Raw genomic sequence first — 27748 nt, 5'->3', positions numbered from 1 at the left:
CCGGGTGTCGCTGCAGCGCAGAGAAGGACAGGCTAAAGTTGCCCGTCCTCGGGTGCTCCGCGAACCAGCGCAGAGGGGTCCTGCAGAGGTTCACAGGCGGTGAGACTGAGCACCCGGCAGGGTGCGGGGCCCTCGGAGGAAGGCCGATGCTGCGGAACCCTAACAGTGCAGCAGGGCCGGCACTCACCTGCAGCCGTCCTCCCGGGCCGCTGTCGAGAGCCGCAGTGCCTGCTCGAGAGGCTGGGGCGGCCGCAGGGAACCTGGAGGGGGCGGAGCCTTGCTGGACCCGGGGCCCGCGCCCGCGCCGGGCTCAGGCTCTAGCGCTCCCAATCAGATCAGCCTGCCGCCGGGAAGTGCAGCGGAGACTCCTTCGCTTCCGAGCGGGCTCTCGGCTCCCGCGGAGCATGCGCCATGGGCGCGCTCGAGCGCTGCGGCGTCCCGCAGCCGGCTCCCGGGCGGAGCGGATCACCAGCTCCACCCACTGGCCGCGCTGGCCGGGTCTAGTAGGCTGCGTGGGCTCCACCGCAGGAGCTCCTGCAGAGCCACTAAGCTCCGCCCCTGGCACAGAGAACGTGGGCTCTGTAGATGTAATTACATGCTACTTATGAATCCCTCAGCGGCGTGCCTGAGGCAGGGCAATCTTGCTGTACATTTTATTTTTATTACTAAAATGCCTAGTGGATAAAGAGTTTGCCTGCAATGCGGGAGAACAGTGTTCGATCCCTGGCTTGGGAAGATCCCCTGGAGAAGGAAATGGCAACCCCCTCCAGTATTCTTGCCTGGAGAATTCCATGGACAGAGGAGCCTGGTGGGCTACAGTCCAGAGGTCACAAAGAATCGGACACGACTGAGTGACTAACACTTTAACTTTTGAAGATACTAGGGGTATAGCAGCCAAACAAGAACCGTCATCTCCTGCTTACATTCTAATGGGAAGAGACATCATGAATAAATATAAAAATGAAGTAGTGAAAATGCCATGATGAACAATAAAGAGATAATGAAGGTGGGTGCTATGTTATGTCTAAAGTAATCAGGAAAGGACCCTCTGATGACACTTCGAGCACAAACAAAAAGAAGGTGATTTCGAACCATGTGGATACTGGGAAGGAGCATTCTGAGATGAGAGGATAGCAAGTGCAAAGGTCCTGCGGCAGGAATATTCTTAGTGGTGTTTAATAAGCGGAATTTGGTCAGTGTCGCTGGAACAGAAAGTGGGAGGTGGAGAGCAGTAGATCATGATGTCCTAGAGGTAACTGGGGGCCTTGGGGACCAACTGGAATGACTCTATTACTTCTTACCAAGAAGAGAAGCCATTGGAAGGTATTCAGGAAAAAGCAACATAACTTTGTTGACCATATCGTTTGTAACTATTGCCACCTGTTCCATAGATTGTCCTTTTATCAGTGATGTCCTTTGCTATGCAAAAGCTTTTAAGTTTAATTAGGTCCCATTTTTAAGTTTTTGTTTCCTTTGCTTCAGGAGAAAGATCACATATATAAAATATAATTAATGTTATATATATTATATATATTGCTGTGATTTTATGTCAAAGAATCTTCTGCCTATGTTCTCTTCTAGGGGTTTATGGTTTCAGGTCTTACATTTAGGTCTTTAAACCACTTTGGGTTTATTTTTGTATATGATATGAAGGAAATGTCCTAATCTCATTGTTTTGCCTGTAACTGTTCAGTTTTCTCAGCACCACATGTTGAAGAAACTGTCTTTTATCCATTGTATGTTCCTGCTTTCTTTGTTATAAATAAATTGGCCATAGGTGTGTGGGTTTATTTCTGGTCTCCCTATTCCATTTCCTCTTAATAGTTTAACTCTTAAGCAGGCCATTTTTCACTTTATCACATAGAAGGGGATGGTTGAGTCAAGCTGAAGGAAATAGGGAGCTTGCCCTGTCAATATCAGAGCAGCAGAGCATACCAGCTAGAGATTCAGAGGATGGCAGGGATGGGGGTAAGGATGGGGGAGCCCATCATTTATGTATGTGAAGTGAAGTGAAAGTCACTCAGTCGTGTCTGACTCTTTGTGACTACATGGACTATACAGTCCATGGAATTCTCCAGGCCAGATTACTGGAGTGGGTAGCCTTTCCCTTCTCCAGGGGATCTTCCCCACCCAGGGATCGAACCCAGGTCTCCCACATTGCAGGCAGATTCTTTACCAGCTGAGCCACAAGGGAAGCCCAAGAATACTGAAGTGAGTAGCCTATCCCTTCTCCAGGGTCTCCTGCATTGCAGGCAGATTCTTTACCAACTGAGCTATGAGGGAAGATTGTATTCCCATCTTCAAGAGATGGGAATATACAGCCTTGATGTACTCCTTTCCCAATTCGGAAACAGTCTGTTGTTCCATGTCCAGTTCTAACTGTTGCTTCTTGACGTTCATAAAGATTTCTCAGGAGGCAGGTAAGGTGGTCTGGTGGTCCCATCTCTTGAAGATTGATTCCCATCTCTGCGAAGAACTGATTCATTGGAAAAGACCCTGATGCTGGGAAAGATTGAAGGCAGGAGACACGGATGACAGAGGATGGCATCACTGACTTGATGGACATGAATTGAGCAAGCTCTGGGAGTTGGTGATGAACAGGGTAGCCTTATGTATATATGGTCACATAAATCCTTCTGAGAACTTTGGCTTTTACGGATTTGGAAACGTTCTTATTCTAATATTGGTTATTATTGAGTTTGCAGTTGTTCTATAAAACACATGATATTTTTAAGCAATGAAATTGTGCTGATATCTTTAACAATTTGTCTGCAGCTTCTTCAATACCACCTGTCACAGTATAATCCACAAGTTTCTGTTGGAGTTCTGTAACATATTATCATTTTTAAAATGATTCATGGTTCAAATGAATCATTTGACAAATGAAATGAAAATGACATTTCAGACAAATGAAAAAAGGCAATATTAAAGTAGAGGGACAGTAGGCAATTACATTTTTTGTCTGTACCATTCATTTTATTATAGAGAAAGAATCTTCCAAACCAGAGAAGAACCAGGCTAAATCCCTGGGATCTTCAGGAGAAAAGGAGTGAAATGGAGCAGACTGAGACCTGAATAAAGGCTACAGTGGTCAGCAGTCCTGAATTCTTCCACAAGATCCTGGTTAACTGTAAACCCTGGGAATATGGAAATCAGTGTCAATTCTAAGTGCCAGTCAGTTCCAGACAAGCCAATCTCACAATTACACTCATGAAATTTGTCTTTTCAAGTATTACAGAATTTATTTGCATTTTATAGAAAGCACAGATCTGAATATAGTTAAGGAAGCAACTATAGACAGAACTAGCAGATGCAGCATTAGCTTTAAGAGATGATCTGATGGCTTTTTCCTTATTTGTGCAAGTGACTTTCTAGAATCTCTTACTCTCCACCTCCTCCTCCAACCCTTTCCTATGTGAGTCAGAACTCAGCTGTTAGAGCAGAGAATTAAAGGCTGTGTCCTTGCCTCAAATTTCGAAGAAAAAAAAAAAAAAAATATATATATATATGGAGAGAGAGAGAGAGGGAGGGAGAGATAAAACTTTTGTATATTATCACCGTCAATCTGTTGGGTACAACAGAAGAAGGCAGATGCCTCAAGGGAGTGGAAGAGTGACCAGGTCATGACTTGTGGTGTTTGGCTATTGACGTCTCAGAAGTTGCAAGTCCTCAAACATCTGTTCTGCTCAGACTTGTAAGAGTTCAGTAGTTAATGAGAAAGGTCTCAACATTAGAGGACTGAGAAAGCAGGGAAGGAACTGTATTATTATAGCTTTATGTTATCTTGAGCAGAAGATAAGTCCATAAAACATTCTGACTCAAGTCTGTCTCAGCTTCTATTTTGTGTTTCTGTTTCTAGAGAGGTCCTATCTAATGACCTCGTGAATCTGTTCCAAATAAAGAGTTGTCTATAAAATGCTCTATGATTCAATGTCCATGCGTGTCACAAGCTCTGTAAATTGCTCTGAAAACCAGTGTGAGAATTACTTTGCTATAATTACTTCTGACACCGAGATTGCAAAACTTCAGAGCGCATCTTGATCGCCATGCAGCATGCTTTACAGACATCTCTACAGCTAAAGAGGAAAATAAGAATGGAGAATAAGATGCAGGTGGCCAGGAATATGCAACTTAAAACACCTTAGTTTGTAACCATCAACCTTACTCCTACAGATGATCTCTTTTTATACAGTCTTCAGCTTTCCTGTTCCTGAGGTATATGCCCCAAGTACTCTATGTCAGCTTTTTAAAAACAGAGATCACACCTTGCATCAGTTTGGATTCTAACTAGGACACTTAAAATGGGATGTTTGAGAGAGCTGATTTACAAAGGGGCAATTTAACTGTGGTTGGATAGGGGAATCACAAGATGGCACAGTTGTTAGCCATCCCTAGGCCCAAAGAGATGAGATGGTTACCGGAAAATGGAAGGAAAGCATCTCATAGAAGCCCCCGTGAAAGGAACAGAATCCTTCTTCAGAATGACACAGCCCTTAGCCTCTCAGCAGGGAGAGAAATAAACCCTGTGCCATCACCATCTCCCTCCCTTCAGTCTTCTGCAAAGCATTCCCTGTTGACAAAACCCAGCCAGTAGCTGGAGGATCAAGGAACCTGTTAATATAGTCCATTCCATAATCTTCCCACTTTACAAGGCTGGATGGAAAAGGATGAAAAGTGGAGCCAGAGAGGGAAATTCAACATAATGTTCACATGATCTTTCTATATTCTATGTTGGCAAAGTAGGAGGAAGTCCAGAATTGTGGTCAGGAGTGCAGACTCAGGGGTCAGACCACTCAAGTTCAAGCCAATATCAACAATTTGTTAGCTGTGCAAATTTGGGCAAGATTTTGAACTTCTTTTTCTCAGTTTTATCACCTGTAAAATAAAATTAGAAGGGTCAAAGACCATTTCAAAGTTTAGACAGGATAATATATGTAAAGCACTTAAAATTGGTCTGGCATATAGCACTCAATAAATGCTAGTTAATTGGTTTTTTTTTTTTAATGTTTTCTTACAGTAAATTCCTTTCTATAAATACAATTTATCTTATTATTAGTGGCTTTTAGTTATCATATAGGTTCAATGTATTTCCACTTGTGTGTATAGCATCTAACCCTATTCTCCTCTGCATACATAATTTTACAAAACTGGGCTCAGACCACATATATTATTTGTCTGCTTTATTCCCACTTAATATTGAAAATCTTTCTATGTCATTCAACATTTTAAAAATCATTTTTAGTGGCTACATGTATGATACTGTTATTTGGAGTCACAATAATTTACTAACAAATCTCCTTTTTTTGTTGTATGTTTAAGTTATTTTTAAAAACCAATATCACCTACTTATCCATGGTAATTCCATTAGGATAAAGTCTCTGAAATAAAACTTGTAGGTCTAACATAGGCTCTCCTTTAAGAATTTTTTAATTCTAATTAATATTTTACAATTCTTTTAACATTGTTCAAAGGTGCTGACATATTAGATAAAGAAATCTTTGGTAACATAAGTGTTACCTTCTCTGGAGACAGCCGTACAATCCTTTAAGATGACATGAAAGTGTGTATAAGTGAGACTGACGTTTCTGTAGCCTAGATGTTTCCCCATCTTGGGGAAAATTTAAAATGACATATTAGCAATATGGCAGTTCAACTGTAGCTTTTGAAAATATTTTCTTGCCAAATGTTAACATCCAATAAATGAACATATTCCTTGTTAGATCAAAGAACTCAACACAGGAAAAATACAAGCTTGGGTATTCCCTTCACCTCCATTCATCATCTAAGACTTTTCTGATACCCCTGGCTGCTTCAGGAAAATATGATCACCTAGAATGATCCTTCACCTCTACCTCCTATGGGAAGTACTCCTTATTCCCAAAGAGATGCAAGATAACAGTCTTCCTAAGGGAAGGCAGAAGGAGGAAACATATTTGTTAAGCATGTCTTATGAGTGTCTTCCTAAGTACCTCACATCCAATATTTCAATAACCCCTTGCAAATATGCATACAATTCTCTAGACTGCTCACTTCTTTATGCAGAAAAGAAGGACGCTATCTACGTCTTTCTAATTCATCTTAGGTGACACCTGGCACAACTAAGTATTTTACTGAGAGATAAGTAGTAAGTATTGGACTTACTTGCTTTCATCTGGCTTACAGTAAAAAAGAAATGGATGCTTGGGACTGGTGCACTGGGACGACCCAGAGGGATGGTATGGGGAGGGAGGAGGGAGGAGGGTTCAGGATGGATTTTCTTTAAAAAAAAAAAAAAAGAAGAAAAAAAAAAAAAAAAGAAAATAAAATAAAGGTAAAAAATAAATAAATAAATAAATAAAAATTAAAAAAAAAAAAAAGAAAATACTCTATTAAAAGCAGTACTCAGAACTTCCTTGGGTGGCTCAGTGGTAAAGAATCTGCCTCTTAATGCAGGAGACAACAGGTTCAATCCTTGATCAGGGAAGATTCCACGTGCCACGGAACAACTAAGCCTGTGCGCTACAACTACTGAGCCTGTGCTCTGGAGCCCAGGAACTGCAACTACTGAGCCTTTGCTCTGAAACTGCTGAAACCTGTGCACCCTAGAGCCTGTACTCAGCAGCAAGAGAAGCCACACATCAAAATTACAGAGTAGCTCCTGCTTGCTGCAACTAGAGAAAAGCCCACACAGCAACAAAGACCCAGCACAGCCAGTACATCAAAAAGCTAATAAATAAGTAAAATTATTTTTAAAAAAGCAGTACTCAGACCAATGCATGATATAGTACAAAACTTTAATACACTACTTAAGGACATGAAAGTCATCTTCTGACAGATGAACTGGAAATTTTTTTCAAGTTTCCTTATATAATTGTAACCTTATAAAATTCCTCCTTTCAAAAGTGACACCGATCCTGATACTTGTTGAAAAGTCTAAGATACATCGCTACAGTGATTTAGGAGATTATCCTAAAGCCCATCTTTTGAATACATCATCAGAATGTAACAGAGCAGGGTGAGCACAGCCCTTAGCAGGCAGCCATTGCTGTGCCTCATTGCTGCCCCGCCCGCCACTCTGTCACTAGGCAACAGGTCTAGCGAAGCCATTGATCAGTGCCTCAGTGGGCCCCGCCCACAAGCAACCAACTATCAGTGAGACACCGGGTTAGTTGTCCTGCTCAGCTATTGGTCAGCACCGCAGTGGGCTCTGCCCACAAGGAACTGTCTATGAGGGGCCATTAAGGAAGTGATTGAGCCAAGAGTCAGTGGTGTAGTGGTCATCAGGTGGAGAGTAAGGTAAGAAGCAGATTCAGACCTTTTCCTGGAAGCCCTCCAGCTCACCCAGGTTTGGGCCAGCAGGTGAGCTGGAGGGCCCAGGGAACAGGCTGAGCACTATTTCCTGCAGGGCTCTAGAGCCCTCACTAAGGCTTTCTAGTAGCCGTAGCCCAACCCTTGAGGTAGGGGTGAACCTCTCCTCTATCCCTGTCTCTGTGGTCTAGTAACAATGAGTAGCAATGGCTGTCTGCATGGGTTGCAGTCTGTGAGACCTGGTCTTACCATTTGGGTTGGCCTGAGGAGACTGAGGGCCAGTTGTGTTGGGTGTTTGGCTCCCTTAGGGGTTGCAGCTGGGAAGCATGTGGGAACCTGGCCCTGAAGGAGCTACCAGCTGAGATCTGCCTCCTCTTAGCCAGGACTGGGACCTTGGAGGGTGAAAGTTGTATCTTGGGACCTTGCCCTTTCTTGTCAAGACAAAGAATAACATTCCTTTAGTAGAGATTTATGGGAACATCATTACCTGACCATGCAATGACTCAAGAGCAAAAGATCTGGCATCAAGAAGTTTGCAACAACTAACCAGGCCCCTCCCTCACATTTTGCCTTTAGAGGGGCTTGCTGAACGCTTTCTGTAACATAGGGGTTCTTAGTGCATGAGCCACCCATCTCCTTGTATGAACCTCTAATAAAACCTTTTTCTGGTCCAGATTCCAATGTTCTAGTTTTGATTTGCCTCACAGTGCGTCAGGCACTCGGACTTGTGATTTGGTAACAAGAGAACTGATCACTGTCTTCATCACTTCTTGGGATTTCCCCCAAAGTCTGATTCAGTTCAGTTCAGTTGCTCAGTCATGTCCAACTCTTTGCGACCCCATGAATCCCAGCACGCCAGGCCCCCTGTCCATCACCAACTCCCGGAGTTCACTCAGACTCACGTCCATCCAGTCAGTGATGCCATCCAGCCATCTCATCCTCTGTCGTCCCCTTCTCCTCTTGCCCCCAATCCCTCCCAGCATCAGGGTCTTTTCCAATGAGTCAACTCTTCGCATGAGGTGGCCAAAGTACTGGAGTTTCAGCTTTAGCATCATTCCTTCCAAAGAAATCCCAGGGCTGATCTCCTTCAGAATGGACGGGTTGGATCTCCTTGCAGTCCAAGGGACTCTCAAGAGTCTTCTCCAACACCACAGTTTAAAGGCATCAATTCTTCAGCGCTCAGCTTTCTTCACAGTCCAACTCTCACATCCATACATGACCACTGGAAAAACCATAGCCTTGACTAGACGGACCTTTGTTGGCAAAGTAATGTCTCTGCTTTTGAATATGCTATCTAGTTTGGTCATAACTTTCCTTCCAAGGAGTAAGCATCTTTTAATTTCATGGCTGCAATCACCATCTGCAGTGATTTTGGAGCCCAAAAAATAAAGTCTGACACTGTTTCCACTATTTCCCCATCTATCTGCCATGAAGTGATGGGACCAGATGTCATGATCTTTGTTTTCTGAACATTGAGCTTTAAGTCAACTTCTTCACTCTCCTCTTTCACTTTCATCAAGAGGCTCTTTAGTTCTTTTTTACTTTCTGCCATAAGGGTGGTGCCATCTGCATATCTGAGGTTATTGATATTTCTCCTGGCAATCTGGATTCCAGCTTGTGCTTCATCCAGCCCAGCGTTTCTCATGATGTACTCTGCATATAAGTTAAATAAGCAGGGTGACAATATACAGCCTTGACATACTCCTTTTCCTATTTGAAACCAGTCTGTTGTTCCATGTCCAGTTCTAACTGTTGCTTCCTGACCTGTATACAGATTTCTCAAGAGGCAGGTCAGCTGGTCTGGTATTCCCATCTCTTTCAGAATTTTCCACAGTTTATTGTGATCCACACAAAGACTTTGGCATAGTCAATAAAGCAAAAATAGATGTTTTTCTGGAACCCTCTTGCTTTTTCCATGATCCAGCGGATGTTGGCATTTTGATCTCTGGTTCCTCTGCCTTTTCTAAAACCAGCTTGAACATCAGGAAATTCACAGTTCATATATTGCTGAAGCCTGGCTTGGAGAATTTTGAGCATTACTTTACTAGCGTGTGAGATGAGTGCAATTGTGCAGTAGTTTGAGCATTCTTTGGCATTGCCTTTCTTTGGGATTGGAATGAAAACCGACCTTTTCCAGTCCTGTGGCCACTGCTGAGTTTTCCAAATTTGCTGGCATATTGAGCGCAGCACTTTCACAGCATCATCTTTCAGGATTTGAAATAGCTCAACTGGAATTCCATCACCTCCACTAGCTTTGTTCATAGTGATGCTTTCTAAAGCCCACTTGACTTCACATTCCAGGATGTCTGGCTCTAGGTCAGTGATCACACCATCGTGATTATTTGGGTCGTGAAGACTTTTTTGTACAGTTCTTCTGTGTATTCTTGCCACCTCTTCTTAATATCTTCTGCTTCTGTTAGGTGCATACCATTTCTGTCCTTTATCGAGCCCATCTTTGCATGAAATCATGAAATATTCCCTTGGTATCTCTAATTTTCTTATTACAGGTCTGCATTTTAATATCCGATCTTTCAGCTAATCTTTGTCCTGTGAGCTTGGTTCTCATCTCCGCATAACTATTTCTGCTGTTTCTGAAGTGCCAAAGATCCTTCTAGAAAAGCAGCTGATCAGGTGTGTGGTGAAGTGTTACAAGTCTGGCTTCTGCGATGCCATCAAGATGATGCTTCTCCCTGTGCCCTCCTTCCTCAGAGGAAACAGTCCCCCTTCTCGCATAATGGCAAAAGCTAATACATTTGATTTAAACATATGCCATGGGGGCACTGGGTTTGGGGTTCAAATTCCTAGAACTTCCACGGATGAGGCTTCTTCTGGGTCCCACTATGGAGGTACTACTGTCAAGGTAGAGTACTTGTGTTTTCTGCCTGGTGATGTTCACCTCGTGATCCTTTGTAACCCATCAATACAGGAGCTGTCAGAGCTGGAGTCTCTTACAAGTCACCTGAAGATGAATGCTGAGGGAGGTGCTCACCGGCTTCAGAAGAGGGAGGCGCCTGGGCTCTGCAGCAGGAAGGTCGGCGCTCACCCTCGGGGGACTCGCCTCTTCTGTCTCCATAGCTTGTGAAGGGGGCCTGCAGCCCCATTGTGTGACGTTGTTTTAGACGACCTGCTGTTACCTGCAGAAGAACAACCAGAAACTGTCCCGAAATGTCTCGAGTAGCTGTCAGCATCCTGGGCCTTCTCCGTGTCCACATCCTCCCGCTCAATGGCTCTCGCCTTGGTGCACCGTCTCCGGGGTGAAACCCTTCACTCTTCCTCCGAGCTCCTCGCGTTCTGCAGTTTGGTCACAGAGTCGAAGTTCCCACCCTCAGTGGGCAACTTGTAAGTGAATTTGTCGTGGTCATGGTCTCTCCTGGCGCTTCAGCGCCTCCCAAGCTCTGCCGGGCTCCGCGGTCCGAGTCCCTGGAGCTGGGGCTCAAAGCGCGGCCGGCGGACCCGGGTGAGGCCGGAGGGCAGTAGACACTTGGCCGCTCGGCAGTCCCGCCGCTCGCGCTGTCTGAGCCGTTAAGGATGTTGATTGTTACCAAACCGCCGGCTGGGAAGCCGGTCACAATTCAAACATCCATCAGAGATCATCCAGTTATTGAAGGATTGTATCATATTTTGGGCACCTACTTTTGCAATCTCTTAATATTTCACATCGGAGAAGGCAATGGCAACACACTCCAGTACTCTTGCCTGGAAAACCCCATGGACGGAAGAGCCTGGTAGCTGCAGTCCATGGGGTCGCGAAGAGTCCGACACAACTGAGCCACTTCACTTTCACTTTTCACATTCATGCATTGGAGAAGGAAATGGCAACCCACTCCAGTGTTCTTGCCTGGAGAATCCCAGGGACGGGGCAGCCTGGTGGGCTGCCGTCTATGGGGTGGCACAGAGTCAGACTCGACTGAAGTGACTTAGCAGAATATTTCATATTGGAAAGAAGGTGAATTTTTTAAATTTTCTTCACCAAAAATTGAGAAGTCCTAGTAATGAACCTGCAGGTCCAATTTGTGATGGCAACTGGATATGATTACAGAATCACCGAGGTCTTATGATGTAAGGACATGGGCTTAGACTTAGGGGCCAGAATTCTGGTCGGAAATCAAAAGGGGGCAGGGGTGGTCTTCTTCCCTCCAGGCAGCTGGCTGTGCTGTGGTCCTCTGCCCTGTCCCCTGATCCTCCCCCAGATCTGCCTTCCTCCTCCAAGTGCTCTTGGTAGCAGTTAAAGGTGGGGATGTGGTGCTTGCAGTTGGCAGGGACCCTGTGCTTCACCTGGGGTGTGGGCAAGGAGGGCTGCTGTTGGTTAGATTGTCTGATGGCTGAGGCTTCAGGGTGATCGGGCAGCCCTCTGGCCTCAGATCTCTTATAACCGGGGAGTGATACTAGAACATTACCTCTTATTTCTGGCCTATCAGTGAGTCCTGGATCTCCAACTCCACGTGAAACTGTGGACGCCAAGAAGTCAGTCTGCCCAGTCCTTGTAGCTCCATGTAAAGCTTTAGTTCCTCATATCCATGACCCACAATAATCCTCGGATCCTTCACAATCTGCTTTAAAGTGCCTCTCTAGTTGGGATGGAGAATGAGAAATTCCCCCAGCAGATTTTCTCATTCCATTGACAAGAATGGAATGTGATACGTTCTGCTCAGACCCTGCGTCCATAGCTCCTTGAGTTTCCATAATTCTAAAGGCAGGGAATCTCTTTGTAGACAGGATGACTTCCTATGGTTCTTCCCTGAGAGAGTTCTGGGGCAGCATGAGGGGGACCACCCCAGAAGGTGTCCAGTTTGTTGTAAAAGGTGAATTTGCTGCTGAAGCCAAAGTATGATGCTTGTGCTCACATCCAAGAGCAGGTTTTCTGCTTGTAAATCTCTGTGGACAGAACCCTCCTGGTGACCACACAGCACACACTACTGGTGGACTCTGCCCTCAGCCTCTCTGCTTTCCTACTGCCCTGAGCCATCGGTGCTCACCCACCTCTCCTCCACAAGCATCCTCTGAACAAGGCAGGGAGTTTCCTCAGCCTCTGTCACTTCAAATATTTCACTATGTTGGGATGATCCAAGCCTTCATGATTCCTGCTTTGTGGCACAGTCAGCAGAGGCTGGAGAGTCCTGCCGAGATCAATGATCTTTATGGCTGTCGCTTTCCCATCCAGGACGTGCTGGCCAGCTTCACTGGAGCCCAGTCTCCCTTACTGACAGTCTCGAGGGCCTGGGGGAGACCATGTGAATCTGAGTGTCTCCTCAGCAGAGAAGGCTCAGAGGGCCCTTGGCATGGTGAGACCCCTGGTCTAAATCAAAACAAATTCAGTTCAAAATTCACCCCATGAACTGGTCTTTATGATGAGTCAAAACACAGTGCCAGACAAGAATAAAATAAGAAAAATGGGAGGTCCAGTGGCTAAGACTCTGTTCCTAATGCAGGGGGCCCAGGTTTGATCCCTGGTCAGGGAACTAGATCCCACATGCTGCAACCAAGACTTGGTACAGCCAAATTAAAAAAAAAAAGAAAAAGAAAAATGGGAACAGAAGTAAAAGAATAAAGAAAAAAATGAGAAGAAAAAAAAAGAAACAGACAAAAATGCCAAAGAAGAAACAGGGTACCTCTTCAAAGTCTCTCAGGTGACTGAGAAGCAGCTACCTGAGCCAGAGGACTGACAACCTAAGCCCAGTCAGGGACTTAGATACATGCTACGAACTCCAAAGCCATAGTTTCATATGAGGTCATGGAAAGACATGAACCTATCAACAAGGCTGGCATAACCCACTGTGATTTTCTCACTGTTCGATTTCACAACCTCCTTATTCTTAAATAGTAAGGATCTCAGAGAGCTTTTTACCTGGGTTAAAGTGACATTACCTTATTAGAAACTGAAACTTGTAGGATGCTTCAGTGGCCTTTTCTAGTTTGGAAAGGTGTGATTATTTTTGGCTTTTGAAAGCCTCATAAAGGTCTACACTTAAAATATTCAATTTCCTTTAAATTCTGAATGACTGGGCTCAAAACAACATCACAACTTAACTGGCATTATGAAACACATGTGATACTGTATGAAGTGCATCAGACACAATAAAGAACCTTGTTAGTATCTCTAAAGCCAAGGGGAAGCTAGCAGACATCATAGTTTAATTTCTTCTTCACAGATCTGCCCATTTCTTTGAAGTACATTTCTCTTTTCCCACAGTCCAACCTCAAGACTCTGCTCTAGCTCCTACCTCTTCCTGAAACATTCTCAGAGAGCCATACGGCTCCCTCCCCCACCTCATTTGCTCCAGCGTCACTTTCTTAGACTCTGGTGACAGTAGGCGCATGAAACCAGTTACATTTGCTGAAAGCCTGTCATTGATGGAACTCATTGAAAGCAAGCCTATTTCACAAAGCCAGCGAAAAGAACTTGTAAGAGTTGTTGTAATTTAATGAAATTGATCAATGCAAATAATTTACCTTGTATAGATGTGAGGTTTTGTAACTTGAGTTACAAAACCCCCAGGATTAGAGCCCATGATGGACATCATATACTGTCTTCTTTTTCCATCATAACCTTGTGGTCGTGTGGCCCTCCTCTGTCCCTTCTGTCTCTCTCAGCCATCTCAGACCTATTAGGAGGTGTCCAGTATCTGGAAACATTTCGGCATCTCAGGCCTCCACTGACCCAGCAGCTGCTTGCAGAAGAGCAGCTGGGAATCCTGGGGATCAGCGACTCTCACTGGGTCACCATTAATTGTGAGGAAATGTTCTGGCTTTTCCATCAAGTGTTGTAGTTACCATGATCAAGGCGCTGTGCTAGGCAGAGAGGGGGACTCTACGTCTCCACACATCTTTAGGAGTGTTTGGGGAGAAAGAACACACACTGAAATTAGAAAGGAAGAGAGGGGCATCCCTGGTGAGCCAGTCTTTAATAATCCACCTTCCAATGCAGGGGATGCTGATTCGATCCCTGATCAGGGAACTAAGATCCCACATTCCACAGGGCAACTAAGCCTGCATCCACAACTAAGACCTGATGAAGCCAAATAAATTTAAAAAAGGAAAAAAGGAGAGAAGAAAACAGAAGGACAATGTCAGGTAGTGTGTATGTTCTGATGCAATCTTGGTTGTTTACTTTTGCTTTTAGTGCTCGTGCTTCTGGTGTCATTTCCAAAAAATCATTGTCAAGACAGATGTCAAGGAGCTTTTTCTACAGGGAATATTTTAAGAGACGCTGGAGGGGTCGAGGGCGCTGTCCGGTTTCCCCACTAGGGGGCGGGCTTGGTCACTAGTTGATTGCAGTGTTTTTCCCACTTGTGCACACACAAGCTCAGACTCCTTCCCAGCAAACCATTCTAGTCCTTTGCTACCAATTCATGGGAGTTGATGTTCAAGACGAAATGTTCTGCTCATCTTGACTTAGCCATAATATACATTCTATTGAAGCCAGTTCTCTTACAATGCCTCTGATGGATGATTCAAGACTTCCCACATTTGCCTCCAACTTTTCTAACTCTAAACAATGACATGCCATCAAATGGAATGCTTTCTGGTGCTCAATAAAGCCTTCACTGTTCTTGTATTACTGTGTAAGTCTTTGGAAGTCTCCAGAATTGCTCCCATCTCAATAACATTCCAGCATCCTTCAGCCAGCGTTTAAGAGCTGCTTCTGTAGCAAAGTCTTCTAACCATTTAGGCCTCACAGAATTTTATATGATCACTTCATTTAAATGGGAGAAGGCAATGGCAACCCACTCCAGTACTCTTGCCTGGAAAATCCCATGGACGGAGGAGCCTGGTAGGCTGCAGTCCATGGGGTCGCTAAGAGTCGGACACGACTGAGCGACTTCACTTTCACTTTTCACTTTCATGCATTGGAGAAGGAAATGGCAACCCACTCCAGTGTTCTTGCCTGGAGAATCCCAGGGACAGAGGAGCCTGGTAGGAGGCCATCTATGGGGTCACACAGAGTCGGACACGACTGAAGCGACACAGCAGCAGCAGCAGCAGTGTTTTGCCACAAGATTTCTTCCTTGGTTAATGCTTTTTTTTTCTTCCTATTTAAGAAATCATGTCTGCCCCAATTTACCTAAGTATCAATAAAAATGCTAAAAAATCAGAGCTGACAACTAATACATTTTTGACACCCAGGAAAGAGGTCTGCTAGGAAAAATATTGTAAAGGGGAGCATCGAGGACCCTGCTAAGGACAGGCTCAGGTCACAATTGTCAGGACTATATTGATCACTTGGTCGAAAGATTTAGCCAATGTATAGATGGAGATGGTATGTTTGGGATGTTCAATGACATTTTCCTGAGCTTTAGGTCATTTGTAGTAATAACAGAAATTCGAAGCAAAAGGAGGTAGACTGGATAACTGTTGCTGTGCTGTGCTCCAGTGTGTTTGACTCTTGGCAACCCCATGGACTATAGCCAGCCAGGCTTCTCTGTCCATGGAATTTCACAGGCAAGAATACTGGAGTCGGTTGCCATTTACTTTTCTGGGGATCTGCCCAACCCAGGAATCAAACCCGTGTCCCATGCGTCTCCTGCACTGGCAGGAAGATTCTTTACCACTGAGCCACATTAGGTGCCATTTCCTCAAGATGCTCTGTGACTATGAAGAACATATTGGGCCACAGAGCAAGGACTAACTCCCAACAGCTAGTGGACTCAGTATAATCAGCTACTTGCTTATGTAAACAAGTTTTACTGGAACATATATTGTCTATGACTGCCTTTACACCTTAACAACAGAGTTAAGGAGTTGAGGCAGAGACTGTATTGCCCACAATGCTGAAAATATTTACCATCTGGCCCTTTAAAAAAGTTAGAAATCTCTCCTAGAGAACATTATTATAGCTGTGAATCCCATTCCTGGGATCCTTGACACTCAGCATCTGGAAGAAACTGCTGATGGTGTGCTAGTAATCCCTGGACAAAATACAGGCACCCACTGAGGTATTTTTTGGCTATTTGAAATGTTTCAATGCTTTGCATGAGATATAATTTAAATAATAAGAATCTAAAATAGAGCAAGGGATTATCCCTGGTCTTGCACTCTACTGTAAGAATATTTGCACATTTGTTGCTTTGAATTGTCTTTGTTAGAGACAAGAGAATGAAAACCCAAATGAAAATGAGAAACTTATATATGGCTGTAGACATTGTCAGTCATTTGGGTATAATTAGAGAAGTAGACGTGACCTCGAGGGAAAGGACTATATTCATGGACACAGGATACATTCATGGTACCTGAGTCCAGACAGCCTTTAGTGTTGATCCTCTTAGAAGGGGGGATGTTCAAGTCTCTGCTCTGCTCAGTCCTCAAAAGCAGCTCACAAATTACAAAGAGAGACCTCTGCATTGAACAGCTAAGAAACCAGAGCAGGTCATTGTCTATACTATCTTGATTAGGATATAAAAGAATTAAAAAAAAATTATTTTGATTGATGTCTGCCCCTTAGCATCCTAGACCTTGTATTCATTGACTCATCCAACACTACCGTTTACGCTACTAAAATCTGGCAAGATGAATATTTCCCCTGATCTTGGACCACGACAAGAGACTGTGGATAAGGGTGGGGACCAGGGCTCCCAGGAGGAACTGTCATTTCTGTGTCTGATGGAAGGTAAGTGACTTCGTTGAGGACAGACTTCCTTGGAGTTTTCTTCAGAACCCACACAGAGGCAGAATGATTGCATTTGTTGGTGCTGCTGCTGTCATCAGAAGAGGCATCTGGTGCTATGATTGCTTTTCATCATCCCATTGCTCAACGCTGACCTTTCTTTCCCTATATTCTGTTCCACTTTTTTTTCTGAAGTTAAAAGAAACAAATGAGTTTCTTTTTCTTAGGTTTCTTCTCACCTTCTCAGCCGCAGATCTTTTCAAAGATCCGCAGATATTTGCAAACATTAGGTAAGCTGCCAGTTTCACATTTCTGTGGAAATCACTCACAGGACCCACTCCTCTCTACACAGCTTGCTTTCCAGGTGGCTGCAAAGTAGCAGATATTTCTGTCCCTTCCCCTCCATCCAGAGTTCTTCCTCCAGCTCCCTTAATTAAGGTTTTTAAAAATATTTATTTGACTGCATCAAATATTTAAATATTTACTTATTTATACTTACTTATTTAGTTGTGTCATATGGGATCTTTCTTTGTGGCGCATTGACTCTCTGGTTGCAGTGCCTAGGCTTAGTTGCCCCAGAGCATGCAGGATCTTAGTTCCCCGACCAGGGATCAAACCCACATCCTCCACGTTGTAGGGTGGATTCTTATTGTATGGACATTCTCTCACACTGGGTCCTGTGTCTCCTAAATTCTATTTCTTTATTCACTCCTAATTTTGATGGGACAATCCCTCTCAGCTTCCTGAAGAAGAGGGCACGGAAAGGAAATTTTATTTACATGTATAAAAGTATATTTTTCCTCATATTTAAATAATTATTTGGCTATGTTTAGAATTCTAAGTTAGAAACTATTTCTCTACAGTATTTCTGAAGGCATTTCTCCACTGTCTTCTAGCTTTTACCAGTTGTTGAGAGGTCCAATAACATGTGGATACTTGCTTACATTAATCCTTTTTCCCCTAGAACTTGTAGAATTCTCCTTGTCACCAGTATGTTCTAAAAGTTTACAATCGTGTAGTTGGGAAGGATTTATTTTTATCCATTTGGAAACATACTGCTCAGCTCAGGGAAATTTTATTGGATTTTTCTTGACAATTTTTTCTTCCTTTCATTTTCTTTGTCCTCTCTTCCTAGCATTCTTTTTGGTTAGATGATGGTCCTCATAGTCTGATTCTCTAATTTTAAAATTTTATATATGCTATTTTCCTTTTTTAGTCTGTTTTTCTATTTTAAAGAATTTTTTTCTGTTTTGTTCTAATCTTTCTTTTGAGTTTTTCCACTCAATTGTTGCTTTAATTTCCAAGAGTCCCTCCAAGTTCTTTAAATGTTCGACTTCTTTCATAGCATTTTATTTTATTTTATGGATGCAATGTCTTCTCCAATATCTGAATTTACTGATGGTAGTTTGTTGTTGCTGCCTTAACTCTTCTCCCTTCAAATCGCTTGTGTTTGGCCACTGTCCTCTATATTTGAGGCTTTCTTAAACTATCTGGGGATCCTTTGATTCTAATTCAGAATTAAGAGTGGAACACTAACTGGCCAGAAGCATGTGTGTGGGCTAGACGACTGGGTTTCCTTTTCAGGTGATCTCACTGCGCCATTTTACTGAGGTCATGCTGAGACCATGATCTTTAGGCTTTTTCCCTGGACTTCCCTGATTTCCTTCATCGGTCCAGTTCAGTCACTCAGTTGTGTCCGAGTCTTTGCCAGCCCATGGGCTGCAGCACACCAGGCTTCCCTGTCCATCACCAATTCCCGGAGCCTGCTCAAACTCATGTCCATCAAGTCGGTGATGCCATCCAACCATCTCATCCTCCACAACTGTCTTCTAATCTCTTGCCTGGAGGGAATAAGTCTGGGTGCAGTATCTGACTCAGGAAGAAGACATGGTCTCAAAATTTTATATACAAACATAAATTTAGCACTCCTGTTTTCAGTATAGTATCCCAGAGTTTCAACTGTGCCTGTAACCCCAATCCAGGCCCCTTCATTTTATCTTCTATCTAAAATAAACCTACCATCTTCTACATAAATTGGGGAGTGGGAGTTGCAAAGACTAGAGGGAGAGTCTTTAGGTATAGATTCTCCTTAAACTTTTCATCAGTCCTCCTAGTCTTAGCTTCAGTTCATCCCTACATACACATATACATTCGATTGATTGAAATGGCAATGTATTTGCTTTGTGATATTACGTAAGTAACTAGCTCTTTGAGTTTCACATCTGAAAATGGGAATACTGACCACCTACCTCCTGGGGCTGCTGTGAATATGTGTATGGCCTCATTTGATTAACATAACTTATTGTTACCCATAGAGATAACAATACTAATAAATAGCCTTTTCAGATGCTTTCTATGTGCCAGGCAATGTTACAGGCACTTTTTATGTATCTCATCACACCCTCACAAAAAAGATGAGAAATCTAAGCTCAGAAAGGCTAAACAACTTGCACAAGGTCACAAAAAGAATACTGTAACTTCATCTGCCAGTTAGTTCTCAGGTTCTGAGTCCTGATTTTTAAAGTTTCCTTCCTTTTTCTAGTCAGATTCCTGGCAAGAAACTGACAAACTCAAGCTGAGTCATTGAAGAAAGCTGAATAAGGAAGTCCCTTGAGAGTCCCTTGGATTGCAAGGAGATCCAACCAGTCCATCCTAAAGGAAATCAGTCCTGAATATTCATTGGAAGGCTGGACACTGAAGCTGAAACCCCAATACTTTGGCCACCTGATGCAAAGAACTGACTCATTGGAAAAGACCCTGATGCTGGGAATGATTGAAAGCAGGAGGAGAAGGGACGACAGAGGATGAGATGGTTGGATGGCATCACCAACTCAATGGACATGAGTCTGAGTAAGTTCCAGGAGTTGGTGATGGACAGGGAAGCCTGGCATGCTGCAGTCCATGGGGTCACAATTCTGCTTTATTGACTATGCCAAAGCCTTTGACTGTGGAGATCCAACCAGTCCATTCTAAAGGAGATCAGTCCTGGGTGTTCTTTGCAAGGACTGATGCTGAAGCTGAAACTCCATAATACTTCGGCCACCTGACTCATTGGAAAAGACTCTGATGCTGAGAGGGATTGGGGGCAGGAGAAGGGGATGACAGAGGATGAGATGGCTGGATGGCATCACCGACTCAATGGACATGAATTTGAGTGAACTCAGGGAGTTGGTGATGGACAGGGAGGCCTGGAGTGCTGCGATTCCTGGGGTCACAAAGAGTCGGCCAGGACTGAGCGACTGAATCGAACTGAACTGAGCCACTGAACTGAATAAGGAAGTGGGTTGGATTTAGAGATAAGAAGAGGTGATATAATACCCTGGGGCTACTAACAAACTAAGCCCCACCCCAGAGAGTCACGAAAAAAGGAGAAGTTATAGCAGCGTAAAGAAATAGAAGAAAACAATAGAATGGAAAAGACTAGAGATTTCTTCAAGAAAATTAAAGATACCAAGAGAACATTTCATACAAAAATGACTCAATAGAGGACAGAAATGGTTTGGACCTAACAAAAACAGAAGATATTAAGAGGTGGCAAGAACACACAGAAGAACTGTACAAAAAAGACCTTTACAACTCAGATAATCATGATGGTGTAATCACTCACCTAGAGCTAGACATCCTAGAATGTGATGTCAAGTGGACCTTAAGAAGCATCACTACAAACAAAGCTAGTGGAGGTGATGGAATTCCAGTGCAGCTACATCAAATCCTAAAAGATGATGCTGTGAAACTGCTGCACTCAATATGCCAGCAAATTTGGAAAACTCATCAGTGGCCACAAGACTGGAAAAGGTCAGTTTTCATTCCAGTCCCAAAGAAAGGTAATGCCAAAGTATGCTCAAACTACTGCACAATTGCACTCATGTCACATGCTAGTAAAGTAATGCTCAAAACTCTACAAGCCAGGCTTCAACAATACGTGAACTGTGAAATTCCAGTTGTTCAAGGTGGTTTTAGAAAAGGCAGAGGAACCAGAGATCGAATTGCCAACATCCGCTGGATCATGGAAAAAGCAAGAGAGTTCCAGAAAAACATCTCTTTCTGCTTTATTGACTATGCCAAAGCCTTTGACTGTGTGGATCACAATAAACTGTGGAAAATTCTGAAAGAGATGGGAATACCAGACCACCTGACCTGCCTCTTGAGAAATCTGTACGCAGGTCAGGAAGCAACAGTTAGAACTGGACATGGAACAACAGACTGGTTCCAAATAGGAAAAGGAGTACATCAAGGCTGTATATTGTCACCCTGCTTATTTAATTTACGTGCAGAGAACATGATGAGAAACGCTGGGCTGGATGAGGCACAAGCTGGAATCAAGATTGCAGGGAGAAATATCAATAACCTCAGATATGCAGATGACACCACCCTTATGGCAGAAAGCAAAGAAGAATTAAAGAGCCTCTTGATGAAAGTGAAAGAGGAGAGTGAAAGAGTTGGCTTAAAGCTTGACATTCAGAAAACTAAGATCATGGCATCCGATCCCATCACTTCATGGCAAAGAGATGGAGAAACAGTGGAAACAGTGGCAGCCTTTATTTTGGGGGGCTCCAAAATCATTACAGATGGTGCCTGCAGCAATGAAATTAAAAGACACTTACTCCTTGGGAGAAAAGTTATGACCAAACTAGACAGCATACTAAAAAGCATAGACATTACTTTACCAACAAAGGTCCATCTAGTCAAGGCTATTGTTTTTTCAGTAGTCATGTATGGATGTGAGAGTTGGACTATGAAGAAAGCTGAGTGCTGAAGAATTGATGCTTTTGAACTGTGGTGTTAGAGAAGCCTCTCGAGAGTCCCTTGGGCTGCAAGGAGATCCAACCAGTCCATTCTAAAGGAGAGCAGTCCTGGGTATTCTTTTGAAGGAATGATGCTAAAGCTGAAACTCAGTACTTTGGCCACCTCATGTGAAGAGCTGACTCTTTGAAAAGACCCTCATGCTGGGAAAGATTGAAGTTGGGAGGAGAAGGGGATGACAGAGGATGAGATGGTTGGATGGCATTACCGACTCAATGGGCATGAGTTTGAGTAAACTCTGGGTGTTGGTGATGGACAGAGAGGCCTGGCATGCTGCAGTCCATGGGTTTGCAAATAGCCAGACACAACTGAGTGACTGAACTGAACTGAAAAAGGGAATTGTAAACAAGCCAACTGATGGCATCTGTGGGCTTCAGGAGAGGAAAGTTCTGCAGTGTGGAAGCCCCAGAAGTAAATACTCAGGGATACCATTCCCTCTCTCTGAGATCTGATTGTGTCTCCCTTTGGCCAAACCCCTTGGGAAGCCCGAGACCATAGAGCTCCTTGTCTGATGGTGACAGTCAGGTGGAGAAGGATGCAGAGTGGAGCTGTAGGGGCAAGTAGAAACTATCATGTCCCAATTCCATGGACTCATAAGACCTACATTACTTAGTTTTCAGAAATGCATTACAGCATTACAGCTCAAAAGCAAAAACTTAAAGGTGGAGGATAAAAACATAGAGAAGTAAATAAAGATGAAAAATATCTTCGTCAAATACTTTCATCAAAGTATTTCACCAAAAGTATATTTTGGTGTCAAGTGAAAGTCACTCACTCATGTCTGACCCTTTGCGACCCTATGTCCATGGAATTCTCCAGGCCAGAATACTGGAGTGGGTAGCCGTTCTCTTCTCCAGGGGATCTTCCCAACCCAGGGATTGAACTCAGGCCTCCAGTACTGCAGACAGATTATCAGCTGAGCCACCAGGGAACATTTTGGTGTAGACCTTCCCTTAGAAGCAGACTTAGAGAATCACCCTCATGTATCACTACCAAATCTTCTGCCTGTGTAAATCTGTGCCTTCAGGATGCCTTCCCTTCCATAATTTGGATGAATTATTCCTAGTATTTTTTTTTAAGTCAAGCATCATAATTTTGTTCTAGTACACATCCCATTTCACCTACTTAAAACTCCTCTCCAGCAATTATGAGCTCTTTGGTATCCCAGTTTTCCATCTCTCTGATCAGCATATATACATTCATTAAGTGAAGTGAAAGTGAAGTCGATCAGTCATGTCGGACTCTTTGCGACCCCATGGACTGTAGCCTACCAGGCTCCTCTGTTCATGGGATTTTCCAGGCAATAGTACTGGAGTGGATTGCCATTTCCTTCTCCAGGGGATCTTCCCAATCCAGGGCTTGAACCTGGGTCTCCTGCATTGTAGACAGACGCTTTACTGTCTGAGCCACCAGGGAAGTCCATTACATTCATATCACCCAATTCAAAAGCAATATTGCCTCAGTCCTCTCTAGTTTTACCCACCCAAGTTTCTGCTTTTACAGTGAAATTTAGAATTGTCTCCTTACTTCTTGTTTTTTTGTTTACTCATTCCACACAAGCATTTGTTTCATCACTCTTGATTCACACACAAAGTTACCAGTGACCAACATGTTGCCACTTTTCTGTCCTTGTTGTGGTTCTTTCTCAAGAACTAATTCTACAGCTTCCTCTTTGGAACTTCTGTTTTTAAATTGGTTCTTACAGCAGCATCACCTTCTGGTTTTCTTCCCTCCTCACTGGCCACTCCTTACCTCTTCTGCAGTTTTTCATCCTCTATCCAATTTCTCTGACTGTCACTGTGTACCAAGTCTTCATCTGGGCCAGCCCTCTCCTCTGCCTCTAGTCTTTCTATAGGTAATGGCTTGCAGACCCAAGGCTTTCAGAACTACCTACATGCTCAGGAATTCCAGATTTATCACTCCAGCCTGGACCTTTGAAGTCCTGACTCGAATATCTAGCTATTGCCTTATTAGTTCCACTTGGATATCTACTAGGCATCTCAATTTGATGATCTCAAAACAGAACTCTTAAATCTACTCCCAAAGTCTACTATTCTCCCATAAATCTGCTATTCCTGTTGTCTTCATCTCAAAGTTATCAGGGTCTATCAAGTTGCCCAGGTCAAAAACTCACTATAATCCCAATTTCTCTTTTTACCTTATACTATATACCATCAGTTCAGTTCAGCTCAGTCACTCAGTCATGTCAGGGTGACAAAATACAGCCTTGACATACTCCTTTTCCTATTTGGAACCAGTCTGTTGTTCCATATGAAGTTCTAACTGTTGCTTCCTGACCTGCATATAGATTTGTCAAGAGGCAGGTCAGGTGGTCTGGTATTCCCATCTCTTTCAGAATTTCCAACAGTTTATTGTGATCCACATAGTCAAAGGCTTTGGCATAGTCAATAAAGCAGAAATAGATGTTTTTCTACAACTGTCTTGCTTTTTCCATGATCCAGCAGATGTTGGCAATTTGATCTCTGGTTCCTCTGCTTTTTCTAAAACCACCTTGAACATCTGGAAGTTCACAGTTCACGTATTGTTGAAGCCTGGCTTGGAGAATTTTGAGCATTACTTTACTAGCGTGTGAGATGAGTGCAATTGTGCGGTAGTTTGAGCATACTTTGGCATTGACTTTCTTTGGGATTGGAATGAAAACTGACCTTTTCCAGTCCCGTGGCCACTGCTGAGTTTTCCAAATTTGCTGGCATATTGAGTGCAGCACTTTCACAGCATCATCTTTCAGGATTTGAAATAGCTCCACTGGAATTCCATCACCTCCACTAACTTTGTTTGTAGTGATGCTTCCTAAGGGCCACTTGACTTCACATTCCAGGATATCTGGCTCTAGGTGAGTGATCAAACAATCCTGATTATCTGGTATTACCATATAACATAGGGAACTATATTCAGTATCTTGCAATAACCTATTAATAAAAAATAATATGATATACATACGTATATTATATATATAACTGAATCACTTTGCTGTATACCTGGAACTAACACAATATTAATTAACCCCCAAAAATGTGGGCTTTCAAGCTAGACTGCCTAGATTCAAATTCTACCTCTACCAGTTAATAAACTATATGACCTTGCACAAGTTATTTAATGCCCCATCTGCAGATAGTAGCTCCTTCCCTACAGAGTTGTGAGGATTACATGAATTAATACAAGTGAAGTCCCTAGGACAGTACCTGGCATATAATTAGTGATCAAGAGATGTTAACTCTTATTTTCATTATCATTATCTATCTTCTTTCTCAAAGTTCTATCATATTTTACATTCAATAGAACACATGATATCCTGCATTTGTCTTAGTCATGGACTTTGACCATTTCCTCACACCAGTTAATGCACTTCTGCATGTTTAATAAATATTCTTGAAACGCCACCTGCCTTGGTGTGAAGAAGGTACACTGTGAAACTTTAGGAGGTGAAAGAATTCAAAATCAGTATAAAATAAATTAGATTTGAGTATAACATTAAAAATCCAGGCTCTTTAAAGCAGTGTCTGCTGTGCTGCAACAATAGCCAGGAACAGCATGGTGTGGCCATTTCTTGTCTCAAACAGCTGAGGAACAAGGCTTGTGACATTCTGGCCATTGATAAGTCCCTGGCACCAGTCACCCTGCCTGGCAGACGATGTCGCTATAGCGGATGACAATGATTACTTCCTGTGTCTTCCTACCAATACTAAGTTTGTGGCTTGGCTGGGAATGAGAAGTGGACACACAATTCAGATGGAGGTACAGCTTGGATTACCCAGGAATCCTTCAACGAGGTGAAACAGCAGGGCAGGGTTGAAGTGGAAGAACGTGACCAGGCAGCTGAAGGAAGACCTATCCAGTATCATCCTGCTGTCTGAGGAGGAGCTCCAGATGCTCATTAATGTCCTGTGTTTGGAGCTGGCTCAGGAACTCGGCCAAAGTCATGTGGCAGTCCAGGGGCTCCAGCAGGTGCTTGACCAGAAAGAGGAAGCCCGTCAATCCAGGCAGCTCCTGGGACTTTACCTCTGGGCTTTGGAGAAGGAAGGTAGCATCTTATTGAAGCAGCAAGAGTCCAGAACTGACCTCAGGGACAAGAGGGAAGTTGTTGACATGAGTGTTAGAGAGAGCTCCTCCAAAGTTACACCTGCGAGCCAGATCCTCTTGGCGCTAAAGGAGAAACCTGCCCCAGAGCTGAGTTTGTCTAGTGAGGATCTGGAGGTGGGCGAGCACCAGGGACCCTGACCTTTGCAGGGAGACACTTGTATCGGGCTTTTTTCACCTCTGCAAACCCTGAATCATAGCTGCCAATTTGCCTATTATTATGTGCAAAACTTACCTTGTTGCTGAGTTGGTAAAGAATCTGCCTACAATGCAGGATACCCAGGTTCAATTCCTGGGTTGAAAAGATCCCCTGGAGAAGGAAATGGCAATCCACTCCAATATTCTTGCCTGGAGAATCCCATGAACTGTAGCCTGTCAGGCTTCTCTGTCCATGAGGCTGCAAGAGTTGGACATGACTTAGCAACTAAGCCACCACCGTAACATTAAAAATAAAGATCATTATTTGGGCACAGAGTGAATTTGTGAGCTATTGATAAATATGCTTGTCTCCCTTGGATGGTCACTTGACAAAGCAAATTCTTTTCTTTCCCCCTGTCCCCCTTTGCTTCCCCTCTTCCTGACTCTGTAGATATGAGTTTGTCTTCCTTTCTCTCTCTTTCTCTCTCTTTCTCTCTCTTGTCCCCAGACTGATATGCATGCATTTAGAAAGACTAATGGAAAGAATTCAATCAAATCTAGGAATGAATCAAATCTTGGTGAATAAAATGGTCTCTTGCACATGGATTGATCTGGGAAGGACTGCTGAGCTAATTTTTAGCCACTGTTGTCTGGAATGAATGCCAGCTCCCTAATTAGTACAAGAATTTATCCTTCTCCCATGTCTTGTCTGTCAGGTAATATCTTAATACTGTCTCCTCCAAGACAAGTTGAAACAGCCTGCAAAAGAAACCACAAGGTTCATGGTTCATCTTACTACTGTGTGAAGGTAGATGAAGGACTATAAATCGGTACATCTTCTGTATATTTAACCTCTTCTAAGAAGTGGCCCAATGCCTACGCCTTAAACCTGTTACTTTGTACATCTGCTTACTCACATTCCTAGATGTTCACTTTCCTTAGCTACTGTGAAATCAACACACATTCCTTAGAAAATATCTTTCTACAACTGAAATGCCATTTTACCTGGAATGTACGTGGTGAAGAAAGCTCCTTAGATGATTTAGAAGACAGAGGATATGATCAGGTAGAGTTTTTAAACACAGAATTCAAAGCAATCATGTACAATCTGTTTGCCTATATTAAACACTGCAGAGGCCAATACCAGGTGGCTCTGGAATACTTAGAACCAGCAGAGAAATTTATCATGCACAGACAGGATCACCAAGGCAAAATTGGACATCTGGTCACCTGGGGAAGCTATGCCTGGGTCTGCTATCACCTGGGCAGGCTTCTAGAAGCACACACATACATCTGTGCATGCGTGCATGGTAAGTCACTTCAGTCATGTCTGACTCTTTGTGACCCTATGGACTGTAGCACACCAGGCTCTTCTGTCCAAGGGATTCCCCAGGCAAGAATACTGGAGACATTTACATCCACAGGGTGGGAAATCTTTGCAAGAAGTGTACAAATTCCTATAGAATTGAATGTCCTGAGATTGACTGTGAAGAGGGAAGGACACTTCTAAAATGGGGAGAAAAGTACTATGAACAGGCTATGCAGTGTTTTGAGAGGCTCTGGAAAAGAAACCACCAGCCCAGAATTCTCCCTGGGACTGCCCACACACTCTACTGTCTGCATGACAAAGCACCAACAGAGATCACCATTCACCGTCTGAGGCAGGCCACCAAGTCAGAGCCAGATAACAGGCACATTAACACTCTCCTGGCTCTGACTCTTCAACTGATCAAGAAAGAAGCAGAAGAGACAAGCTAGTAGATGAAAACACCAAGTCCAACAGACATACTCTGTGGTGCAGCCAAATATTACTGAAATAAA

At 43.4% G+C, this 27748-nt stretch overlaps 1 protein-coding gene and 1 pseudogene across 2 annotated transcripts in view; one reads left to right on the top strand and one right to left on the bottom strand.

Annotated features, from left to right (window-relative positions):
• The window catches only part of LIPA (lipase A, lysosomal acid type), a 128903-nt gene that overhangs the window by 42169 nt on the left and 58986 nt on the right, over positions 1 to 27748 (bottom strand). Inside the window, exon 1 of one of the 2 annotated variants that reach the window (XM_027528937.1) lies at positions 188 to 386. The exons of the other annotated variant lie outside the window; for it this stretch is intronic. The gene's annotated coding sequence lies outside the window, so the exon portion shown is untranslated. Of the gene's footprint in view, positions 1 to 187; positions 387 to 27748 lie in introns of those variants that run through there. 2 annotated transcript variants of the gene reach the window in all.
• LOC113884404 lies at positions 10648 to 26080 on the top strand (annotated as a pseudogene).

This window comes from Bos indicus x Bos taurus, chromosome 26 (assembly GCF_003369695.1).
Source record: "Bos indicus x Bos taurus breed Angus x Brahman F1 hybrid chromosome 26, Bos_hybrid_MaternalHap_v2.0, whole genome shotgun sequence".
NCBI classification, from domain to species: domain Eukaryota; kingdom Metazoa; phylum Chordata; class Mammalia; order Artiodactyla; family Bovidae; genus Bos; species Bos indicus x Bos taurus.
The sequence above is the reverse complement of the archived record's forward strand: the minus strand, read 5'-3'. Positions and strand labels throughout refer to the sequence as shown.